The sequence below is a fragment of the Lissotriton vulgaris genome, unplaced genomic scaffold (assembly GCF_964263255.1).
Source record: "Lissotriton vulgaris unplaced genomic scaffold, aLisVul1.2 SCAFFOLD_1907, whole genome shotgun sequence".
NCBI lineage: Eukaryota > Metazoa > Chordata > Amphibia > Caudata > Salamandridae > Lissotriton > Lissotriton vulgaris.
The window spans coordinates 245,413-272,680 of record NW_028250116.1 but is presented as its reverse complement, the minus strand read 5'-3'; positions in this window follow the sequence as shown (position 1 = coordinate 272,680).

The following is a 27,268-nucleotide window of genomic DNA, read 5'->3' as shown; positions in this document are numbered from 1 at the left end:
TGAAATGTCACCAATTGATTCCATTGGTGAAAACTTTTATGCATCTCCCAGAACCAGACCTTATAATTGTGCACTGTGGTGGGAACGATCTAGGCACAATCACTGGGGTAGGTCTGGAAATGCTTCTAAAAGACACCTTTCGACAATTGATGACACTTTTTCCTCGATCTGCCTTGGTATATTCCAATATATGCCAAAGACAGAAATGGAATTGGTCCAATCACCATTGTGCACAATTTGAGAAAGCAAGGAGACATGTAAATAAATCTGTTTCTGCGTTCCTCAGAGATTATAGCATGGGTTCTATTTACCACAACAACTTGCGATACCACATGCAAGACGTCTATAGGAGAGACGGTGTTCATTTCACGAATGAGGGAAACAGAATCTTCCTCTGCAACATCAGGCTCTGCATCGGTACTTACTTATAAATGCAGAAAACACTCAATTAACACAATGGCTCTTTTCAGAGCCACCTTATATCTAAGCACTTAAACTTCTGATTTATCTCCATTTTCACACTCTTGTAAAAAGGTGTGCACGACCGAGTGCGCGCACCACGCAACTTTAAAAAAAAAATATATATATATATTTTCGCCTTTAAGGGCCTTACTGCACACCCTGAGAAAACCTACGCAGCAAAACAATCTCTACCTTCTCCCCTTTCCATATTCCAACGCTTTGAAATCAACAATATATTTACTCGCAATGACAAAATGGCGGTCAACACTTCCTGATTTCCTTTGAATCGAACGTTAACAGACGTCACGCAACAAAATTCCGCTCGCGCGCGCAGCCGTTTGGGTGCGCGCACGTGTGCGCGCGTATAGATATATAATTGACTTTAACTTTAATTTCCTCAGCAACTACTGAACGGATTTACACCATTCCAAAAAAAGCGTAATCTGCGAGCCGGACTGTACAGTTTTGCCAAATTTCTTATAAATCCATTCACCCGTTCGACCTGTAGCCGAGTCTAAAGGTCCTATGGAAAATAACATGGAGAAAACACGTTTTGGGACCCCCCTTTTATCTCAGCCCCCACTTGACCAATCCCCCCCAAACTTTTAGGGAAGGAGCGCAGCGGACCGAGCCATCTTCTTCGAGAAATTCGCTAAGATTCTTCAACCAGGGCCAAAGTTATTCCAAATAGAATGTTGAGGATTTCCTATGGAAACTAGGTCCTACCTATAACTACCTACTGGCGATATATATATATATATATATATATATATATATATATATATATATATATATATATATATATATATATATATATTCACTGAAAAAACCATTGGTTATAGACCATATATACTTAGGGATTAGCATTTTCAAAACCTTAATTTACTCGCACAGAACCATAGAAATTCGCATATATAGTTAGTTGCAATAACTATATATCGCGCACCCGCAATCCACTGCTGATGATGTCACATAATACATCATTCATGACATGGTCAGTGACATCACTGATGACATCACTGATGACATCTCAAATGACATCACTGATGACATCTCAAATGACATCACTGATGACATCACTGACAACATCCAGTGACTGTATGTTTCTGTAAAGTTAAAATATGTCTTACATATTGAAGAATGAGTGGATGTAAAGGTGTCTGGATGAAGGATTTAGTAGGTGCATGACTGACTGTATGAGAGAATGATTAAATGTGTCTCACTGAGTGCATGGGTTAGTGACTAAACTGTCTTAATTTGTGCATCATTATATCTGTTGTTCTGTAAACTGCTGCATGTGTTGATCAGTAGCTATATGAGTAACTATATGGGTTATTGATTGGTTGCCCAAGTATTTGTATGGGAGAGTGAGTGTGTGTGTGGGGGTGGCTGGGAGGTGTGTGACTCTGTGCATAGATGTGTGAGCAGTTGATTCACTAGATGTATGGGTTCAAAAGTGCATGTGGAAACAGCTGTATGAGCGGTTGACTGTCTGCATGAGGCTATTGGTGAGTGATTGGATTTCTCAGTGCTACATGTCAAAGTAAATACATACGTAAAACACAGTACATGTAAGAGTTGACATATATAAATAACTGTGCATAAGAGCCAGTGAATGTGTGAGTGGCTGTATGGATCATTGTGAACTTGTATCAGTGATTGTATAAGAGAGTAAATAAGGTGTGTATAACTGTATAGTTGAGGAAATGGAGGTGTGATTGATTCTTTGCATGACTGACTAGGTGTGTGAGTAACTCCATGGATGAGTGACAGTCTGTGAGTGTCTGTTTACACTGATTGTATCTAAGGTTATATTAGAGTCTGAAGAGGTTCATCGTATTATCACATGAATGATATCATCAGTGATGTGATCAGTAATGTCAAATGAGATGTTATCAGTGATTTCATCAGTGATGTCATTTGAGATGTCATCAGTGATGTCATCAGTGATGTCATTTGAGATGTCATCAGTGATGTCATTTGAGATGTCATCAGTGATGTCACTGACCATGTCATGAATGATGTAATATGTGACATCATCAGCAGTGGATTGCGGGTGCGCGATATATAGTTATTGCAACTAACTATATATGCGAATTTCTATGGTTTTGTGCAAGTAAATTAAGGTTTTGAAAATGCTAATCCCTAACTATATATGGTCTATAACTAATGGTTTTTTCAGTGAATTTTCAAGGTTTTGTAAATGCAAATTCCTAACTATATATGGTCTATAACCTATGGTTTCTTCAGTGAATTTCATTGTTTTTTTAAAAGCTAATATCTATAGCTGTAAAATATATTCTTTATTACGTGACGTATCACGTAGCCACGTGAGATGCCTCATGACGCGTCACATAAACGTGACGTATCGTCTCTGCAGCGCAAACAAAACCTGTAACGTAAGCGCGCCAGAGCACGCTTACAGATATATATATATTTTTTTAAACCTTAATTAGACAAAATCCACACGTGCACATATCTTAAGGCCTTGCAAAGGCACCTCAAACAAACAGTCCCTACAATTTTGCCAAGTTTGGTGGAAATCTATTCCTTTAAATTTTATTTTACTGTTTCTCTTGGTTTTCCCCTTGTTACGCTTACCGGAACGCTACCCGGTACGCAAACCGGACGCTCCAAAAACACAAGATGTCGGACTCCCGTTACGCTACCGTTTAGCTGCCCGTTTGGCGTACCGGGAAGCGCCTCTACCGCGAAAAATCGCATTTTTTTTTCTTTTTTGTTTTTGCCCCGTGGGGCACTTTAATATCCCCCTCATCAATCCTAGGGGGTCAGGAGGGGTCTACCTTGCCCCCTTTCCTTCATTTCCCCCTTCATTTTTCACCACCTCTTGTCTCTCGTTCCTACCGAGAGACAAGATGGCGGCCGCTCCGGACTGTTTACAATGTTGACAGCCAATCAGAATCTCCTCATACTCCCGTTACGCTGCCGGTTAGCTGCCCGGTTAGCTGCCCGGTTCACGTACCGATTTGCGCCTCTACGACAAAAAATCGCAATTTTTTTTTTTTTTGGGGCCCCGCGGGGCACTTTAATATCCCCCTCATCAATCCTAGGGGGTCAGAAGGGGTCTACCTTGCCCCCTTTCCTTCATTTCCCCCTTCGTTTTGGCCTCCTCTTGTCTCTCGATCCTACCGAGAGACAAGATGGCGGCCGCTCCGGACTGTTTAGAATGTTGACAGACACCGGAGAGCCAATCCGCTTCGCTTCGCAAAGCTCCGTTACGCGAAAAGTACGCGAACTGGTTCGCTATCCGGGACGCTGTCACAGATATATCTGTTTTTTTAAACGTTAATTTCTCAAAATCCACTGAAGCACATATATTGCTAACAGTCCCTACAATTTTGCCAAGTTTCGTGCAAATCCATTCACTGTTCGAGCTAAAAGTGAGGCCAAACGCCCTATGGAAAAATGAATGGGAAAAACGCGTTTTGGGACCCCCCTTTTTTCTCGGCCCCCCCTTGACGGAACCCCCCCAAATTTTTAGGGGCTGTTCAGAAACAAAATGTGCCATTTTCCTGATCATTTCAGCCGATTCCGTCCACAAACGCCAAAGTTATTAGACATAGAATTTTCAAAAGTTCCATAGAGAAAAAATCCTAACTATATATACCTACTGGCTATCGCCATTATATATATATATATATATATATATATATATATATATATATATATATATATATATATATATATATATTATATTACCTACTGGCGGTCGCCAGTAGGTATATATAGTTAGGATTTTTTCTCTATGGGATTTTTGAAAATTCTCTGTCTAATAACTTTGGCGTTTGTGGACGGAATTGGCTGAAATTTTCAGGAAAATGGAACATTTTGTTTCTGAGCAGCCCCTGACAATTTGGGGGGGTTTCATCAAGGGGGGGCCGAGAAAAAAGGGGGGTCTCAAAACGCGTTTTTCCCATGTTAATTTCCATAGGGCGGTTGGCCTCACTTTTAGCTCGAACGGCTGAATGGATTTGCACGAAACTTGGCAAAATTGTAGGGACTGTTAGCCCGATGTGCCTTTGCTCGGTCTCAATATATGTGCTCCAGTGGATTTTGAGTAATTTAGGTTAAAAAAAAGATATATATCTGGGCGGAGCCTAACCACACATCTGATCTGATTGGCTGTCAGCACTTCATCCAAGAAGTGTTGGCAGCCATCTTGGGACCAATATACATGATAGCACCTCATTAAAAAGCATTGTAGTTAATAGAGGGTTTTAGGACTTTAGTTACATTATAAATCATTTGTTGATGGTACCATACTCGTTTTAGGAATTGTGGTGGGTTCTAAGGTGATTTTACCATGTGAAAAAACCTTCTGCTGTAATATCATGAATATTGTTTGAAAGAAAACTAATATCTCATGATTTTCCCACAGTGGTTTGGAAGGGGATCTATAAGCTAAACTGAAAGCATATTTTCTGTAAATTCACATTATCTTTCTCAGTCATGTGAAAATGAAGTCTGACATTCTCAGTAAAACATGTACATCCAACAAGGACAGAGACTGTCAGTTGATTCCTTTGTGTTCTACTGCAGCCTCCTAGAGTGTTCTAAAGAACAACTAGAGCGCTAACAGTCCTACTTATTACAAAGGTATGGCACACCTGAAGCCATCTTGATTGGAATAAAGTGGTAACTCTTAAAACATTTAATTTAAAAAGAAACAACATGAGGGGGTATATTTTGCCATAGAAAGTATGATTAGTGCTGCAGAATGAAAAATTAGGGCACATTTTGAGTGACTTCTCAAATCCTTTTCTATTTCATTAAAACATTCTGACATGCAGTCTCCCAAAATGGCCACCAGAGACAAAAGAGCCCAAATGTAGCCCAAATATCACCCAGATGTAGCCCAAGTATAGCCCAATGACAGAATGTCCCAGAGTGTTCTAAAGAACAACTAGAGCGCTAACAGTCCTACTTATTACAAAGGTATGACACACCTGAAGCCATCTTGATTGGAATAAAGTGGTAACTCTTAAAACATTTAATTTAAAAAGAAACAACATGAGGGGGTATATTTTGCCATAGAAAGTATGATTAGTGCTGCAGAATGAAAAATTAGGGCACATTTTGAGTGACTTCTCAAATCCTTTTCTATTTCATTAAAACATTCTGACATGCAGTCTCCCAAAATGGCCACCAGAGACAAAAGAGCCCAAATGTAGCCCAAATATCACCCAGATGTAGCCCAAGTATAGCCCAATGACAGAATGTCCCAGAGTGTTCTAAAGAACAACTAGAGCGCTAACAGTCCTACTTATTACAAAGGTATAGCACACCTGGAGCCATCGTGATGGGAATAAAGTGGTAACTCTTAAAACATTTAATTTAAAAAGGAACAAAATGAGGGGGTATATTATGCAATAGAAGGTATTATTAGTGCTTCAGAAAGAAAAATTAGGGCACATTTTGAGTGACTTTTCAAATCCTCTTCTATTTCATTAAAACATTCTGACATGCAGTCTCCCAAAATGGCCACCAGAGACAAAAGAGCCCAAATGTAGCCCAAATATCACCCAGATGTAGCCCAAGTATAGCCCAATGACAGAATGTCCCAGAGTGTTCTAAAGAACAACTAGAGCGCTAACAGTTCTACTTATTACAAAGGTATGGCACACCTGAAGCCATCTTGATTGGAATAAAGTGGTAACTCTTAAAACATTTAATTTAAAAAGGAACAAAATGAGGGGGTATATTTTGCCATATGAATTATGATTAGTGCTGCAGAAAGAAAAATTAGGGCACATTTTGAGTGACTTCTCAAACCCTCTTCAATTTCATTAAAAAATTCTGACATACAGTCTCCCAAGATGGCCACCAGAGACAAAAGAGCCTAAATGTAGCCCAAATATCACCCAGATGTACCCCAAGTATAGCCCAATGACAGAATGTCCCAGAGTGTTCTAAAGAACAACTAGAGCGCTAACAGTCTTACTTATGACAAAAGTATGGCACACCAGAAGCCATCTTGATTGGAATGAAGTGGTAAGTCTGAAAACACTCAATTTAAAAAGGAACAACATGAGGGGGTTAATTTTGCCATAGAAAGTATGATTAGTGCTTCAGAAAGAAAAATTAGGGATCATTTTGAGTGACTTCTCAAATCCTCTTCTATTTCATTAAAAAAATTCTGACATGCAGACTGAAACATGCACTTTGAATACCAGCAGCAGACGTCCCTGGTGAGCAGTAGCTTTACTACAGTGATCTAATGTGCAACTAGAGTGCTAACATTCAGAATTTATGGCAAATGTGTGACACATCTGAATGCCTTCTTGATGGAACCAAAGTAAACAAGCATTGAAAATGCAATAGATCTCGCCCTCGTTTAAGTTAAAGCCATTCTTTTTGTAATGAGGTGGCTTTTTAGCTTAGCTTCTATTAGTGTTTTTTCAACTTTCATGTAAATAACATGCATCTGTATGCATATAAGTATATGTATGCATGCATTTATGTTTGTATTTATATAGATATACAGATGATATATGTTTATATATGTATGTATATATATATATATTCACTGAAAAAACCATAGGTTACAGACCATATATAGTTAGGAATTAGCATTTACAAAACCTTGAAAATTCACTGAAAAAACCATAGGTTATAGACCATATATAGTTAGGAATTAGCATTTACAAAACCTTGAAAATTCACTGAAAAAACCATAGGTTATAGACCATATATAGTTAGGAATTCGCATTTACAAAACCTTATTTTACTCACACAAAACCATTGAAATTCCATATATAGTTAGTTGCACTAACTATATATCGCGCACCCGCAATCCACTGCTGATGATGTCACATATTACATCATTCATAACATGGTCAGTGACATCACTGATGACATCACTGATGACATCTCAAATGACATCACTGATGACATCACTGATGACAACATCCAGTGACTGTATGTTTCTGTAAAGTTAAAATATGTCTTACATATTGAAGAATGAGTGGATGTATAAGTGTCTGGATGAAGGATTTAGTAGGTGCATGACTGACTGTATGAGTGAGTGATTAAATGTGTCTCACTGAGTGCATGGGTTAGTGACTAAACTGTCTTAATTTGTGCATCATTATGTCTGTTGTTCTGTAAATTGTTGCATGTGTTGATAAGTAGCTATATGAGTAACTATATGGGTTATTGATTGGTTGCCCAAGTATTTGTATGGGAGACTGAGTGTGTGTGTGGGTGGCTGGGAGGTGTATGACTCTGTGCATAGATGTGTGAGCAGTTGATTCACTAGATGTATGGTTTCAAAAGTGCATGTGGAAACAGCTGTATGGGCGGTTGACTGTGTGCATGAGTGTATTGGTGAGTGAATGGATATCTCAGTGCTACATGTCAAAGTAAGTACATATGTAAAACACAGTACATGTGAGAGTTGACATATATAAATAACTGTGCATAAGAGCCAGTGAATGTGTGAGTGGCTGTATGGATCATTGTGAACTTGTATCAGGGATTGTATAAGAGAGTAAATATGTGTTAGTATATGTTTGAATAAGTAAAGTTTGTATAACTGTATAGTTGAGGAAATGGAGGTGTGATTGATTCTTTGCATGACTGACTAGGTGTGTGAGTAACTCCATGGATGAGTGACAGTCTGTGAGTGTCTGTTTACACTGATTGTATCTAAGGTTATATTAGAGTCTGAAGAGGTTCATCGTATTATCACATGAATGATATCATCAGTGATGTGATCAGTAATGTCAAATGAGATGTCATCAGTGATGTCATCAGTGATGTCATTTGAGATGTCATCAGTGATGTCATTTGAGATGTCATCAGTGATGTCATCAGTGATGTCACTGACCATGTCATGAATGATGTAATATGTGACATCATCAGCAGTGGATTGCGGGTGCGCGATATATAGTTAGTGCAACTAACTATATATGGAATTTCAATGGTTTTGTGTGAGTAAAATAAAGTTTTGTAAATGCGAATTCCTAACTATATATGGTCTATAACCTATGGTTTTTTCAGTGAATATATATATATATTCACTGAAAAAACCATAGGTTATAGACCATATATAGTTAGGAATTAGCATTTACAAAACCTTGAAAATTCACTGAAAAAACCATAGGTTATAGACCATATATAGTTAGGAATTCGCATTTACAAAACCTTATTTTACTCACACAAAACCATTGAAATTCCATGTATAGTTAGTTGCACTAACTATATATCGCGCACCTGCAATCCACTGCTGATGATGTCACATATTACATCATTCATGACATGGTCAGTGACATCACTGATGACATCACTGATGACATCTCAAATGACATCACTGATGACATCTCAAATGACATCACTGATGACATCACTGATGACATCTCATTTGACATTACTGATCACATCACTGATGATATCATTCATGTGATAATACGATGAACCTCTTCAGACTCTAATATAACCTTAGATACAATCAGTGTAAACAGACACTCACAGACTGTCACTCATCCATGGAGTTACTCACACACCTAGTCAGTCATGCAAAGAATCAATCACACCTCCATTTCCTCAACTATACAGTTATACAAACTTTACTTATTCAAACATATACTAACACATATTTACTCTCTTATACAATCCCTGATACAAGTTCACAATGATCCATACAGCCACTCACACATTCACTGGCTCTTATGCACAGTTATTTATATATGTCAACTCTCACATGTACTGTGTTTTACATATGTACTTACTTTGACATGTAGCACTGCGATATCCATTCACTCACCAATACACTCATGCACACAGTCAACCGCCCATACAGCTGTTTCCACATGCACTTTTGAAACCATACATCTAGTGAATCAACTGCTCACACATCTATGCACAGAGTCATACACCTCCCAGCCACCCACACACACACTCAGTCTCCCATACAAATACTTGGGCAACCAATCAATAACCCATATAGTTACTCATATAGCTACTTATCAACACATGCAACAGTTTACAGAACAACAGACATGATGATGCACAAATTAAGACAGTTTAGTCACTAACCCATGCACTCAGTGAGACACATTTAATCACTCACTCATACAGTCAGTCATGCACCTACTAAATCCTTCATCCAGACACTTATACATCCACTCATTCTTCAATATGTAAGACATATTTTAACTTTACAGAAACATACAGTCACTGGATGTTGTCATCAGTGATGTCATCAGTGATGTCATTTGAGATGTCATCAGTGATGTCATCAGTGATGTCACTGACCATGTCATGAATGATGTAATATGTGACATCATCAGCAGTGGATTGCGGGTGCGCGATATATAGTTAGTGCAACTAACTATATATGGAATTTCAATGGTTTTGTGTGAGTAAAATAAGGTTTTGTAAATGCGAATTCCTAGCTATATATGGTCTATAACCTATGGTTTTTTCAGTGAATTTTCAAGGTTTTGTAAATGCTAATTCCTAACTATATATGGTCTATAACCTATGGTTTTTTCAGTGAATTTTCAAGGTTTTGTAAATGCTAATTCCTAACTATATATGGTCTATAACCTATGGTTTTTTCAGTGAATATATATATATACATACATATATAAACATATATCATCTGTATATCTATATAAATACAAACATAAATGCATGCATACATATACTTATATGCATACAGATGCATGTTATTTACATGAAAGTTGAAAAAACACTAATAAAAGCAAAGCTAAAAAGCCACCTCATTACATACAGAATGGCTTTAACTTAAACGAGGGCGAGATCTATTGCATTTTCAATGCTTGTTTACTTTGGTTCCATCAAGAAGGCATTCAGATGTGTCACACATTTGCCATAAATTCTGAATGTTAGCACTCTAGTTGCACATTAGATCACTGTAGTAAAGCTACTGCTCACCAGGGACGTCTGCTGCTGGTATTCAAAGTGCATGTTTCAGTCTGCATGTCAGAATTTTTTTAATGAAATAGAAGAGGATTTGAGAAGTCACTCAAAATGATCCCTAATTTTTCTTTCTGAAGCACTAATCATACTTTCTATGGCAAAATTAACCCCCTCATGTTGTTCCTTTTTAAATTGAGTGTTTTCAGACTTACCACTTCATTCCAATCAAGATGGCTTCTGGTGTGCCATACTTTTGTCATAAGTAAGACTGTTAGCGCTCTAGTTGTTCTTTAGAACACTCTGGGACATTCTGTCATTGGGCTATACTTGGGGTACATCTGGGTGATATTTGGGCTACATTTAGGCTCTTTTGTCCCTGGTGGCCATCTTGGGAGACTGTATGTCAGAATTTTTTAATGAAATTGAAGAGGGTTTGAGAAGTCACTCAAAATGTGCCCTAATTTTTCTTTCTTCAGCACTAATCATAATTCATATGGCAAAATATACCCCCTCATTTTGTTCCTTTTTAAATTAAATGTTTTAAGAGTTACCACTTTATTCCAATCAAGATGGCTTCAGGTGTGCCATACCTTTGTAATAAGTAGGACTGTTAGCGCTCTAGTTGTTCTTTAGAACACTCTGGGACATTCTGTCATTGGGCTATACTTTGGGCTACATCTGGGTGATATTTGGGCTACATTTGGGCTCTTTTGTCTCTGGTGGCCATTTTGGGAGACTGCATGTCAGAATTTTTTAATGAAATAGAAGAGGATTTGAAAAGTCACTCAAAATGTGCCCTAATTTTTCTTTCTGCAGCACTAATAATACCTTCTATTGCATAATATACCCCCTCATTTTGTTCCTTTTTAAATTAAATGTTTTAAGAGTTACCACTTTATTCCCATCACGATGGCTCCAGATGTGCTATACCTTTGTAATAAGTAGGACTGTTAGCGCTCTAGTTGTTCTTTAGAACACTCTGGGACATTCTGTCATTGGGCTATACTTGGGCTACATCTGGGTGATATTTGGGCTACATTTGGGCTCTTTTGTCTCTGGTGGCCATTTTGGGAGACTGCATGTCAGAATGTTTTAATGAAATAGAAAAGGATTTGAGAAGTCACTCAAAATGTGCCCTAATTTTTCATTCTGCAGCACTAATCATACTTTCTATGGCAAAATAAAACCCCTCATGTTGTTTCTTTTTAAATTAAATGTTTTAAGAGTTACCACTTTATTCCAATCAAGATGGCTTCAGGTGTGCCATACCTTTGTAATAAGTAGGACTGTTAGCGCTCTAGTTGTTCTTTAGAACACTCTGGGACATTCTGTCATTGGGCTATACTTGGGCTACATCTGGGTGATATTTGGGCTACATTTGGGCTCTTTTGTCTCTGGTGGCCATTTTGGGAGACTGCATGTCAGAATGTTTTAAAGAAATAGAAAAGGATTTGAGAAGTCACTCAAAATGTGCCCTAATTTTTCATTCTGCAGCACTAATCATACTTTCTATGGCAAAATATACCCCCTCATGTTGTTTCTTTTTAAATTAAATGTTTTAAGAGTTACCACTTTATTCCAATCAAGATGGCTTCAGGTGTGCCATACCTTTGTAATAAGTAGGACTGTTAGCGCTCTAGTTGTTCTTTAGAACACTCTAGGAGGCTGCAGTAGAACACAAAGGAATCAACTGACAGTCTCTGTCCTTGTTGGATGTACATGTTTTACTGAGAATGTCAGACTTCATTTTCACATGACTGAGAAAGATAATGTGAATTTACAGAAAATATGCTTTCAGTTTAGCTTATAGATCCCCTTCCAAACCACTGTGGGAAAATCATGAGATATTAGTTTTCTTTCAAACAATATTCATGATATCACAGCAGAAGGTTTTTTCACATGGTAAAATCACCTTAGAACCCACCACAATTCCTAAAACGAGTATGGTACCATCAACAAATGATTTATAATGTAACTAAAGTCCTAAAACCCTCTATTAACTACAATGCTTTTTAATGAGGTGCTATCATGTATATTGGTCCCAAGATGGCTGCCAACACTTCTTGGATGAAGTGCTGACAGCCAATCAGATCAGATGTGTGGTTAGGCTCCGCCCAGATATATATCTTTTTTTGAACCTAAATTACTCAAAATCCACTGGAGCACATATATTGAGACCTAGCAAAGGCACATCGGGCTAACAGTCCCTACAATTTTGCCAAGTGTCGTGCAAATCCATTTAGCCGTTCGAGCTAAAAGTGAGGCCAACCGCCCTATGGAAATTAACATGGGAAAAACGCGTTTTGGGACCCCCCCTTTTTTCTCGGCCCCCCCTTGATGAAACCCCCCCAAATTGTCAGGGGCTGCTCAGAAACAAAATGTTCCATTTTCCTGAAAATTTCAGCCAATTCCGTCCACAAACGCCAAAGTTATTAGACATAGAATTTTCAAAAATCCCATAGAGAAAAAATCCTAACTATATATACCTACTGGCGACCGCCAGTAGGTAATACATATATATAAATATATATATTAAATATTGCTGATAGCAATGACCAACATTTCTGTAGATAGAGTGTTTTTTTGTTTTGCTATTAACTTTGATGCCGTTTGGAGAATCTTGAGGAAGTTTTTGAAGAAAGTACTCAAGTTAGTTCAGCTGCACTCAGGAAATGTTGGTAAAATTTTTCAAGCAAAGGCCGAGAAAAAGGGGGATCCCAAATAACTTTTTTCCCCATGCTTTGTCCATGGGGATGTTTCAAGGTTTAGACTTGACTACAGCCCAAACCACTGAACAAAATTACACCAAATGTAGCAGAAAGCTAGATGTTGCTTAGCAGATTGTGTTTTTGGTGTAAATCTGTTCAGTCGTTTTGGAGGTATTAAAGGAAAAATAAATTTGTATATCGGGATGCAAATCCTTTGTGGACCTACTAGTGGGGGATCCGAGGATCTGGGCAAAATGATGGCCCTAATTGGCTGGCCACAACTTGACAGGAAGGTTGTGGCCACCATTTCCACTGTTGCTTGGCCCAGGTGCGGAAAAAGTAAAATGTTAAAACAGATCTGAGGGCAGGATACATGTAACCTGACCCTATAGGAAACATGGAGGGTTCCCTGAGGGACCTCTCATGGGCACGAAATTGCTCAAACTTTTTTATTGGGGCTGATCCACAAATATGAGAATCCACTGTGGCCCTCAGTGCTTCACCCAGTATAACTTTGCAATGAATCCAGGATCCGAAGCACAATGACAAAAAATACACCCACTCACACACCAAACCGATGCTGTCTATGGCCAAAGGCTGAGCACAGCGGACAGGCCCTGTGGGCAACACCTGTCAAAGGCTGTGCGTGGCGATGGCTCTAATTATGTAGGTAATTATTTATGACATTGCGTAAAAAAAACCATAGAAATTCATGGAAAAAATACAAAGGTTACAGCACCATCACAGTTAGTTTGCCATTTTAGCCACACAAAACGATAGAAATATAGCTCTTGTAGGTATACTTATCTTAAAAACACAAAAACTTGTGCCATGAAGTAACTTTAGGCCACAAGTTATTGTTTCTTAACAACTATAACTGCTGAATTTATAAAGGTTTTGAGTGGTTTAAACGATAGCTGAACTATATTGTCCTCATATATATATATATATATATATATATATATATATATATATATATATATATATATATATATATATATATTCTCGCTCCAAGGTTGTCCACCATTGAGTAGCACACGAGCAGCAGCTTAATTTATGCGTAGGTGAGGACGGGAATCTGATTGCAGATGCCGCTCCGTAATGGATCTGCCCGACGCGTTTCGAAGCTCCATTTGCTTCTCTTCAGGGGCTTTAACGTAAGCGGCGTGCATGACCGCCAACCAACTTCTCCATTTTCCATATGCTGCACCCACCATTGGGAGGCTCAAATGAGGCTTTGTGTTAAGGCAAGTATGGTGTGGAAAGCACAAATCAAGTCCTGTATGGACCCCGCAAGAGTGCCCGTCCTCGATTCCATGTGCGGCTGCTGCTTCACTGCCGTGACCCAAAGGCTAGCGGGGTGGTGCCTGCTCTGCGGCTGGCCGGCCGCATGTATATTCTCGCTCCAAGGTTGTCCACCATTGAGTAGCACACGAGCAGCAGCTTAATTTATGCATAGGTGAGGACGGGAATCCGCTTGCAGATGCCGCTCCGTAATGGATCTGCCCAACGCGTTTCGAAGCTCCATATGCTTCTCTTCAGGGGCTTTAATGTAAGCAGCGTGCATGACCGCCAACCAACTTCTCCATTTTCCATATGCCACACCCACCATTGGGAGGCTCAAATGAGGCTGTGTGTTAAGGGAAGTATGGTGTGGAAAGCACAAATCAAGTCCTGTATGGACCCCGCAAGAGTGCCCGTCCTCGATTCCATGTACGGCTGCTGCTTCACTGCCGTGACCCCCAAGGCTAGCGGGGTGGTGCCTGCTCTGCGGCTGGACGGCCGCATGTATGTTCTCGCTCCAAGGTTGTCCACCATTGAGTAGCTCACGAGCCGCAGCTTAATTTATGCGTAGGTGAGGACGGGAATCCGCTTGCAGATGCCGCTCCATAATGGATCTGCCCAACGCGTTTCGAAGCTCCATATGCTTCTCTTCAGGGGCTTTAACGTAAGCGGCGTGCATGACCGCCAACCAACTTCTCCATTTTCCATATGCCACACCCACCATTGGGAGGCTCAAATGAGACTGTGCGTTAAGGGAAGTATGGTGTGGAAAGCACAAATCAAGTTCTGTATGGACCCCGCAAGAGTGCCCGTCCTCGATTCCATGTACCGCTGCTGCTTCACTGCCGTGACCCCCAAGGCTAGTGGGGGTGGTGCCTGCTCTGCGGCTGGACGGCCGCATGTATATTCTCGCTCCAAGGTTGTCCACCATTGAGTAGCAGACGAGCAGCAGCTTAATTTATGCGTAGGTGAGGACGGGAATCTGCTTGCAGATGCCGCTCCGTAATGGATCTGCCCGACACGTTTCGAAGCTCCATATGCTTCTCTTCAGGGGCTTTAACGTAAGCAGCGTGCATGACCGCCAACTAACTTCTCCATTTTCCATATGCCACACCCACCATTGGGAGGCTCAAATGAGACTGTGCGTTAAGGGACGTATGGATTTGATTGTGGAGTCCATACAGGACTTGATTGTGTGCTTCCCGGACCACACTTCCCAGAATGCACAGTCTCATTTGAGCCTCCTATCGGTGGGTGTGTTATACATTAAATGGGGAAGTGGGTCGGCGGTTGCGCACACCGCTTCCGTTAAAGCCACTGAAGAGAAGCAGATGGAGCTTCAAAACGCGTCGAGCAGATCCCGTATGGAGCGGCGTCTACGAGTGGATCCCCGCCCTCACCTATACATAAACCAAGCTGCTGTTCGCGTGCTACTCAAAGGTGGACACCTTGGAGCATTGATTTATACGCGGCCGTCCAGCAGCGGAGTATGCACAACCCCGGTACCCTGGGGGTCACTAATGTGAAGCAGCAGTCGTACTTGGAATCGAGGACGGGCCCACTTGTAGAGTCCATACAGGACTTGATTGTGTGCTTCCCGGACCACACTTCCCAGAATGCACAGTCTCATTTGAGCCTCCCATCGGTGGGTGTGTGAGCTTCGAAACGCGTCGGGCAGATCCCGTACGGAGCGGCGTCTACGAGTGGATCCCCGTCCTCACCTATACATAAACCAAGCTGCTGTTCGCGTGCTACTCAAAGGTGGACACCTTCGAGCATTGATATATATATATATTACCTATTGGCGGTCGCAAATAGGTAGTTATAGTTATGACCTAGTTTCCGTAGGAAATCCACAACATTCTATTTGGAATACCTTAGGCGCCAGTGGACAAATCTTCACGAATATCTCCAAGAAAACGGCCTGCTCCGCTCCGCTCCTTCCCTGAAAGTTTGAGGATGATTCGTCAAGCTGGGCCGAGAAAAAAGGGGGGTCCCAAAAGGTACTTTTCCCAATTCAATTTTCCACAGGGACCTTTAGCCAGGGCTACAGCCCGAACGGCTGAACGGAATTACACCAAATTTGGCAGAGAGGTAGAGTTTGGTTCGCAGATTGTGATTATTGTTAAATAGTGTAAATCCGTTCAGTAGTTCCTGAGAAAATCAAAAGTAAAATCACAGCGATATCTAGAGACGAAGTACAGCACGCGTACGGAAATCCGTACAATTACGAGCACGAGCAGCACGCTGATCGGATGTCAACTGTCTGTCAACACTCTAAACCAGGAAGTGTTGGCAGCCATCTTGTTCCTCGGTAGCACCGAGTGACAAGAAAACAGTAAAACAAAGTTGAAAAATAAGGAAAGAGGGTAGGGTAGAAACATGTTGACCCTCTGGGCCTGCTCATGGGGTCTCACATGGATGTTTAGGAGCAATTTGTATTTATTTTTTTAAATAAAAAACCTGTGTTGTACATGTATTGTACTCGTACACGGTGGAAAAGGAAAAGAAAATCAGAAGTTCGTTTTATTCCTAATTAGCTCCCGGGACCAAATCCCGGGGGCACGTTTTTTTCTATAATGGGGGGTTTGGAAGTGTCCAACAGGAAGAAAAGAATGAAAAAAAAGTAATGTTGAGGGCAGGGATGCTCCTGCTTCCTGCATTTTATCAGGTCAATAGACTGTTTCCCATAACACAAAAGTTTATTGCAATAAATGTATAGAATTTTAACTTGAGCAAAATCAGGATGAATTTGTGTGCGTGGACTGTTTGCTGAAAATGCTTGTGTAGCAGTTGATGTGCTTGGTGCAGTAGCAGGTGGGTTGTGCTTCATCCTCTGTGTTGCAGCTCGAGCAAAGTTGTTGGGGTGTAAGTTCTTTTTACGTGTCGCTCCATATTTGCTGTGCTAAAGGAGTATTTTTTAGATGGATCACCCCTTGAAAGAGTTTGGAAAATTTTACAGGTTACTTTTGGAGCATTAACCGTTTTTTGCCCTCCTGGAAAAGTGAAAAACTGCCAAATTAGATCTTCTTTCCTCTTCTTTGGAGTTTCTTTAGGAATGAAATATTCTTCTGAAGAATGGCTGGAAGATGAGTCCATTGCTGTTAATATGGTAAGCTTCGTTCTAATTGAAAAGATTCTCAGAAGAGACGTTTCTTTTTAGAAAGTCAAAGTAGAATTTTTAAAATAGAAAGAAAGTTTCAACAGTTGTAATAGGAAGTGTTATGAACCAATGAAATTTCTTCTTTCAAAGTCACATGGCTTTGCGTACTGTTGCGCTGTTATTACGGTGTTCTTAGGATGCGAGTACGCATGACTTTTCACCGCGATTGGTGTAATTGCTTTTAAAAGTAATGTAGGATTATTGGAACTTTAAAAAAATGTTCTCATAATTATCCTAGATAATGTGTTATGTTAGTATGTTCAATAAATACATAAACAATTAAAACATTTGCGTCTTTGCGTACGGGTGCTGTACATGACGTCACACGGAAGTTGTGATGCGACGCGTAACATGAAATCGTATTTGTTGCGTCTGCTGAGAATGATTAGCAGTACAAACTATGGTGCGATCACTCTCTCACTGTCAAATCAGAGCACAGGGCGCGTTATGAGAATGGTTAGAATTGGTCACTCATTGGAGATCCGATTCAGCTGTGTGGCTTATCCACGGTATTATAACGTTACTTTTTAGCCTGTTTAAGTTTGAGGTTTGCATGTAATACTATGCTATAGTCAGATATGGATGTTTAGACAGCGCTTATCTCCATTTAGCTTGGTTATTATCATTTACATATAGGTGTCTGAGGGAGGGAAAAGAAGTCGCACAATAGCACCACAGTACTCCTTAATTTGTAGACACATACAATTGCATGGCTCTTGTAATCAAGATGCCCCTAATTTGGTGTGAGTTTTGAAAGGCACTGCAACACCTGCTATCATACAATCATTCAGTTTACTGGAAACATGAATTATTTAATTTGAAATAATGCAGATTGTTGTGCAATGTTAACAGGCATCGGTTACATGATTACGGTAACTGAGCGTGTGGTTTTTCTAAAAAAAGTTGTGTTTACTCCTTTGCATGGGAAGCTGGATGTTTCCATCTGGCTGTCGATTCCGACCTTTAAAGAAGAGTCAACCAAGTGAGCCGTATAAAAGCGCTATTGTCTCAAAAAGAGGTCCCTCTTACATCTGCTAGAGAAACATTTGTCCTTCATGTAGTAAACACCCGCACAGAAGTATATGATTTATTAAACACAGACATGCCTTTGTATTTTGGGGAGTGAATTCAGAGTATCTTTAATGCGTCCTTGACTACGGGGTTAACTTACTTTTTTAAAGTTAGAAACAGTGGTCTTGTGAGTTCTTTTGAAACTATACTTAGTGTCTTTTCGGCATTTTTTCATTCGATTTTTTCCAGCATCTTTGGTGGATTCCTCTTAATAGTCGCATTAGTTGCCGGTGTGCTTCTATTCATTTGTTTACTTAAATATGGATGCACATCCTCCAGCACGCGACAATATTTCTTGGCTGTTGCTGCTCCACAAATTAATGCTTAATTATTACGGAGCGCTGCCTCTGGCTACATTGTGTGCAGCTTATGGATTATCGTTTTGATTCACATTCGTTCAACCTGTCTTCCATTGCCTGAGCTGCGATTTCGACTGGGCCCTGGATTTGTGTCTTTGTAGTACGGTGTCTCCCAACGCGGATTATGACCAGCTGATGAGCCCCTTAGTGGTTCATGGCTTGCTCTGTTCTGGCGTCAGGATTATGGCCTTAGCAGCGATACATGGAATAATGGAATTTTGGAATGTTTTTGCAGCGGCGCATGACTTCTTAGCACGCAGTTACATTGAAGATGGCCCGAGTTTTCCTCCGATGGTGATAGAGGCTCCGGTCATTGAGGAACATGTATGTTCATTCCCACTATTGAATTGGATGGCTGAAATGTTTTCAGATGAGAACAATGACTTCCTCTTGGAGGCTGTTGCTACATACTGTGCTTATACGCTGTTGGATTAGGACTCTTTGATTTTTCTACCTATTCTTTATCATTTAGTTTTTGTTTTCTATCAAACAGCGAATGATTCTTAATGCACATTTGAACTTGAGTCTGCTTTTCAGGCTTGGACTCTGCGCTCCTAGTTCGCCCACGTTTATATCATGTGGCTCTATCGAGGGAGGGTGTCGTGGGATGAGCCTTGCACTCACACCGTGTTAAGTTAGCAAGGGCTCATTAGAAGCTTAAACACCATTTTTGCTTTCCTGCTCTGCTTTGCAGACAACACTCAATTTTGATATTGTTTAGAGAAGGCTGAGTATTTTGTTTCACATGAGAATAATTTGTTATGCTACATTTCTAGACTGCCTCGCTAGTTTAGTGTGTATAGTGAGAGCATGGAACATCAAGGTTATCTTGGATACTGTGTCTGTTATTCGGAATGATCCTCCCACGTTCGACCTATAACACATATGCAGCTGTGGCCACGTCTGATACTGGCACGTTTAATAATGTATTGTGGAGGCAAAATTAGACACAGATGTAGAACATTGATATCCTGACAGTTTTTGCAGATCTCAATGTGATCCACTACTGCTGAGTACCAGAGGTATGGGACCATCCATGTAATCCTATGAGACCTTCTGTAGTTATATACTAACCTGGTAGGTAGGGAGAGTGAAATATAGGTATATTTTAAACCTGTTTCCCATTAGCAATATAAGATGCTTTCTCACTTTCTATTTTATGGAATAGTAACAATGCTGACAACTTTGTTTCTGATAATATGTTTACTTGTAATATCTAAGGCACAGTGCATGAGATTACGGCGTTAGAAATAAAGATTTCAATTTTGCACGTGTTTTTATTTACTCCTTGTTTTGAACTGGTGTAAGACTATAACGAAAGAGTGCTCTTTTTATCTATCTTACTTGAGGTAATCTAAGTTGCATGTTCTGGGTTGAATAGTCATTGGTGTTTTTGCTATAGGACGAAGAACCAATGAGTCACTGATTGCTAGTCTGGTGGGTGGTTTGGGTACTAAGGTGGGTTTTGGTACACCGTAATAGAGTTAAGAAACAACGATCCGTCACACCAACTAGGACATTTGCTGGACCCCGTATTTGGGAACTGGACGGGAGTTCAGACCGTTGCTCCCCAGCCAGTACCTTGGTCTGATCTTTTCATTATCCCCATACTACTCCAACTAGATAGCACTGAGCATCACAAACAAAGCTCACAGCGATATAAAAGAAGGAAATGGAAAAAAAATTCCACAGACTCTTTTATAAAAATCATCCACGACGCAGGGCCCCCAAGAGGATCAGACTGTGAGACAGCTTATGAACACCTTCAAAACTGCATCACGAAAGCTCTGGACATCACAGCTCCTATTCGCACTGTATCTAAAGCCATGAAAACTAAAAAAACAGCCCCCTGGTTCAGTCAGGAGCTCCAGCTTGCCAACACTGCTTGCAAAAAGCTCGAACGAGAATGGCGTCACAAATTTTGTCCTGAAATCAAGGCCCAGTATAAAGCAGCACAAAAAGATTATAATAAAAAGATACGTATGTCCAAGGCCACTCACTATAACAACCGGATCCTGGAAGCTGAAAACTCCTCAAAGGAGCTCTTCCAGATTTACAAGGAAATTTCAATAATTGATTCTAATTCCACCTCCCACAGTGACTCAGTGGATACCTGCAATAAAATTGCTAAGTATTTCTCAGGCAAAATAACAAACATATATGCGAACTTCTCCAGCAACATAAAACCTGGCACTGAATTTATAGAGAATGAAGACCATATACGTACGCAATCCTGCCTATGTGCTTTTTCCGTTCCCCCCGCCGACAGACTGGTAAAGATTTGCAAAAGCATCAAATCCGGTTCTCCACGAGACCCTGCGCCACCTAAAATACTAGCTGCTAGTATCTCGGTCTTAGAGCCCCACTTCAGACATATGCTCCAAATATCGTTCTCCACTGCCTGTCTACCTGCAGAATGGAAAAAAGCTATAGTGCTCCCCATCAAAAAAAAAAACAACATGAGTCAGGACATACTAGAGAACCTACGCCCTATCTCCCTGCTACCTTATCTAGCAAAACTAGCAGAAAAAGTAGCCAATGTCCAACTTATGGCCCATCTTGAAGCCCAGAATGCCTTTCATACATCGCAGTCGGGCTTCAGATCGAGCTTCTCCACGGAGACAGCTCTCTTGAGAGCGACTGAAACTCTACGAGAAGGAGCTGACGAGGGCAAGACCATGGCTCTTATCATGCTGGACCTCAGTGCCGCGTTTGACACTGTAGCACATTCCATCCTGCTACAGTGTCTAAACAGAGCGGGGGTCACCAAAGAGGCCTTGGGATGGCTGAAGGCCTTCCTTACCAACAGGAGTTTCCAGTTCCAAAGAGGGACCTTTCTTTCAGAAAACATGACACTAGAACAGGGGGTGCCTCAGGGCTCTGCCCTGAGTCCCACCCTGTTCAACCTGTACATGGCACCGCTGGCAGAGGTGGTCCAATCGTTCGGCGTAGAGCTTGTCTCCTACGCCGATGATACTCAACTCCTGATCTCTCTGTCTCAAGCTCCCTCCTCCGAGGCCGACAATTTCAAATCCTGCATGAGAAAGCTAGCCACCTGGATGACTGAACACTGCCTCAAACTAAATGGCACAAAAACTGAGGTGCTCATAATAGGAGGAAAAGACACCAAGTGGACTAAAGACTGGTGGCTTACCTCTCTGGGACCTTTACCTACTCCCAGTCAGGAAGCCAAGAACTTGGGTGTCTGGATAGACAACAAGCTCTCTTTTGACAGCCATGTCAACAAAACAGTAGGTAAGTGCTTTGGAGTCATGAAAACCCTTAATCGTACCCTGGACCTGCTCCCGCTGAACTCCAGGCGAACCATGACCCAAGCACTTATCACCTCCAGAATTGACTATGGGAACGTGCTGCTGCTGGGCACCTCCGAAAAAAACATTAGAAGACTACAAGTCTTGCAAAACTCAGCTGCACGCCTAATCCTAAGACTCCCCCGTAGAGCTCCTTCCAGACCCTCCTTGGCCACCCTCCACTGGCTGCCAATTAGCAAGAGGATACTATTCAAAGCACTCCTCCGGTGCCACAGGATTATACACCAAAAAGCCCCCTCCTACATGTCCGATCTGGCTTTATTGTATGAACCCACCAGATCCCTCCGATCCAAAAGTATGGGTCTGCTTAAAACATTGCTCCCAAAAAAAGCAAGAATGGGTGGCAGGTCCTTCCACACTCTTGCAGCTAAGAAGTGGAATACCCTTCCTTTGAACATCAGACAGGAAAGAAATGAGGCATCTTTTAGGAAGTTATTGAAAACATATCTGTTCACTCTATAGTCACCTGTCTTTTTGTTTCCACCCTGCTAAGACTTTTTCTCCACAGCGCGGGGACACGCCGGGAGGCGTCACCAGGCGCTTTAAAAACCCCTTTAATAATAATAATAATTGAGGTCCTAAGTCTTTATGCACAGTTCTGTGTAGGAGCAGAATTCCTGCAACAGTAGTTACAACAAAAAGGCTCAATAAAGGGCCTTGAGTTTGAATCAGAATATGAAATTGAAGAATAATTGATAACCCCAGCCAAGAAAGGGAGCAAGTGTGTAAATTTACAATGTGTTCGGCTGGGGGACTTGTTACAATAAAAATGTTCGATAAAGGCCTGCACTTTGAATAGGTATATGAAATAGAAGAATAGTTGATAATCACAGCTAATGTATGCAGCAAGTAGTTGTGTGTATATGTGAATGATGTGTTGATTGAGTGGAAGATGAAAAAGGTGAAAAATAAGAAAGGTTGGAGACAGGCAAACTACCCACTGACTTGTCAGTGAAGAGAATCTTTTGATTTTCAGCTCATTACATGGATAGGGTGTTGGATTCCGCAGTGGGAGCAAGAGAAACGAGTAGCACATCTAGGCAAGCTAGTGCATAAAGTACACATAGTGTGCGGTACTAAGGATGGAAGAAAGGACAGAAGTGTGGAAATTACCCACTGCTATTGATGGGTAGTAGTTACGAAGAAGGCTGAATAAAGGGCCTTGCCTTTGAATTTGAATTAAAGAAGAATAATTGATAAGCCCATCCAAGAAAGGCAGTAAGTAGGTGTGTGTATTTGTGGATGATGTGTTGATTGAGCGGAAAATGAATAAGGGGAAAAATAAGAAAGGCTGCAGAGATGCAAACTTTCCATTTCTTTGTAAGGGACGTGGGTGTTTAGTTTTCCAGTGCGTATATATATATATATATATATATATATATATATATATATATATATATATATATGAGCAGGGACTTCTCCACGAGAAAGAAGCAGAGACCCAAGGGGAAACCTTTGGAAACTTGAATGCATTTCGGCTTTACTTCAGCCTTCTTCAGCGCCCAAGTATCCAGGTGGTTTTGTTGCAAGCTGAAGGTAAGTCCTGCCTCCTTAACTGTGATGTGACACAGCCCACTCCGCCCCAAAATAGTTAACAGCTCACCAATGAAGAGTCCCGGAATCGAAGGGAGACTACATGTCCCAGAGTTCACTGTTGGGGATCCTGGAAAGTGGTGCGTGGGAGAGAAATCCAAACCAAGTGGTAGTGCAGGGGAGCAGGGAACATTGAACCACAAACCCGCTTATTTGCTCTTGGACTCACCTGGCGCTGATGAAGGCTTCAGGGAAGCCGAAATGCATTCGCCTATGCTGTGAAATAAAGTGGCCTCCGAATGTTCCCCTGCTGTGGTCCTTGTTTCTTTTCTGTGAGAGGAGAAGTTTTGTGTTATACAAATAAGCGCTGATGCCAGTGACACGCTTTTGAGGGCACCGCAACACAAAGAGGAATCAGCATCGCTGGTTGTTTGCTTCTGTGAAAATTTGACTTTCCAGGTTGCTGGGATTGCTGTTTCCCACCCCTCAGCCACGAAGAAAGAAGCGGAGTAGGCGCCATCTGGCTCTTCGTTGGGTGAGGTGCACTGCACTGCTACCCCCGTGACATGGACTCTGTGGCTCCGGTGGTTGTTGCGTTATGGGGACCGGAGGAGGCGCGGTTCACAGACAGTAAGAGAGCGGCACGGTAACATCTGTGTGGGGCTCTGCTCGTAATCAATCATCTACAGCGTTTTGGACCTACCTGGAATCCTTATTGCATTTTGGGTATTGTAGTCTGCCTGCGACGCTATTATGCATTGCAGGTGGACCCTTGCATTCGCCAAGGGGCGGATCAGGAAGCAACCAATACGGAGTGAGCAGAAAGTTCTTCTACAAACATTGAACCACAAACCCGCTTATTTGCTCTTGGACTCACCTGGCGCTGATGAAGGTTTCAGGGAAGCCGAAATGCATTTGCCTATGCTGTGAAATAAAGTGGCCTCCGAATGTTCCCCTGCTGTGGTCCTCGTTTCTTTTCTGTGAGAGGAGAAGTTTTGTGTTATACAAATAAGCGCTGATGCCAGTGACGCGCTTTTGAGGGCACCGCAACACAAAGAGGAATCAGCATCGCTGGTTGTTTGCTTCGGTGAAAATTTGACTTTCCAGGTTGCTGGGATTGCTGTTTCCCACCCCTCAGCCACGAAGAAAGAAGCGGAGTAGGCGCCATCTGGCTCCTCGTTGGGTGAGGTGCACTGCACTGCTACCCCCGTGACATGGACTCTGTGGCTCCGGTGGTTGTTGTGTTATGGGGACCGGAGGAGGCGCGGTTCACACACAGTAAGAGAGCGGCACGGTAACATCTGTGTGGGGCTCTGCTCGTAATCAATCATCTACAGCGTTTTGGACCTACCTGGAATCCTTATTGCATTTTGGGTATTGTAGTCTGCCTGCACCGCTATTATGCATTGCAGGTGGACCCTTGCATTCACCAAGGGGCGGATCAGGAAGCAACCAATACGGAGTGAGCAGAAAGTTCTTCTACAAACATTGAACCACAAACCCGCTTATTTGCTCTTGGACTCACCTGGCGCTGATGAAGGCTTCAGGGAAGCCGAAATGCATTCGCCTATGCTGTGAAATAAAGTGGCCTCCGAATGTTCCCCTGCTGTGGTCCTCGTTTCTTTTCTGTGAGAGGAGAAGTTTTGTGTTATATATATATATATATATATATTCACTGAAAAAACCATAGGTTTTACACACGTTATAGTTAGGATGTAGCATTTGAAAAACCTATGAAATTCACTGAAAAAACCATAGGTTTGACACCAGTTATAGTTAGCTGGAAATTTTACTGACATAAAACCAATGAAATTCCACGTTATAGTTAGTTGGACTCACTATAACTTGCGCGTGTAATGCACTGCTGATGACATTACATATTACATCACTCATGACATGGTCAGTGACATCACTTATGACATCACTGATGACAGACCTCCTTTAAGTGTAATGTAACCCTTAAAACACATATTGGAAAATAGAAATTAACATTTTCAAAAAAATGGACATACCCATACCAGTTACAACAACCAATTCAGTAATTCCACCATCTATATACACATTCTCTCATTCACCAACAGTTCTATATAGTCACTCATACATATACTCACTCATCATATGTAGTGATACACCTATACATCCTGTTACACACCGACAATCATCCAAAAGTTACTCACACACATACTCACACATGCAACTAAACTATTGAACATCCATTTATTTGCATATAAAACTATACACACTCAACCACCCATACAGTCCTGCACATATGGTGTCTTCTAAACACATACAAACAGAGAGTTAGTCATTCATGCATCTATGTGATTAGTAATACCCCCATGAAACCATAGAAACACTCATACTGATACTAAAAAAACATCTAAGAACCCAAATACCTACACATGTAGGTACTCATCAACCCATGCAGCCAGTTATTCACAAAGTGAAACACTGATACATATATTTAAATATTTAAACATTACTCGCTAATATATTTATTCACTAAGGTACACTTAATAAGCCAGTTATCCAATCATTTCTTTTTGAAAAAAACATTCATTAAGACAATAATTTAAACATTTATTCTTTCCTCGACCTTTACATATACATATATAAAACATATTTATTTTTTAGAAAGACACACATTCACTGGATGGTGTCATAAGTGATGTCACTGACCATGTCATGAGTGATGTAATATGTAATGTCATCAGCAGTGCATTACACGCGCAAATTATAGTGAGTCCAACTAACTATAACGTGGAATTTCATTGGTTTTATGTCAGTAAAATTTCCAGCTAACTATAACTGGTGTCAAACCTATGGTTTTTTCAGTGAATTTCATAGGTTTTTCAAATGCTACATCCTAACTATAACGTGTGTAAAACCTATGGTTTTTTCAGTGAATTTCATAGTTTTTTTGAATGCTAGTTCCTAAGTATGTAATCACGTTCGTAACTACATAGTGTCACCGCCTACACGTCCTGAGAAGCGCATGTAAAGTCACGTGACTTGAAAACAAAACTTCCAATTGGTTATTAGTAGTTTCTGTTCTGGAATATACACGAAGCACTCCACCCACTTTCCTCACAATCTTTTCTACTCTCAAGAGACAACAACGTCGAGCATCTTCCGGAAGTCTTTGCTGAAATGGCTTCCCTACCAGATTCATCTTCCGAATCTGAAGGAAATGAGCGACCACCGTTAAGAAGAAAAAAGGAATCTTTCATTTGGCAATTTTTCACTTATCCTGAAGATCAAAAGAAAGTGAATGCGCCAAAAGTAACCTGCACGATATGCAATTCGGAGCTCTCAAGGGGAAATCCAAATAAAAAATATTCCTTTTCTGCACACACCATGCAGCGGCATGTTAAACAAAGGCATCCTGAGCATTATGCAAAAGCATCGACAAGAGCCCTGGCCACGCTATTACCATCAGAGGTGGCCAGC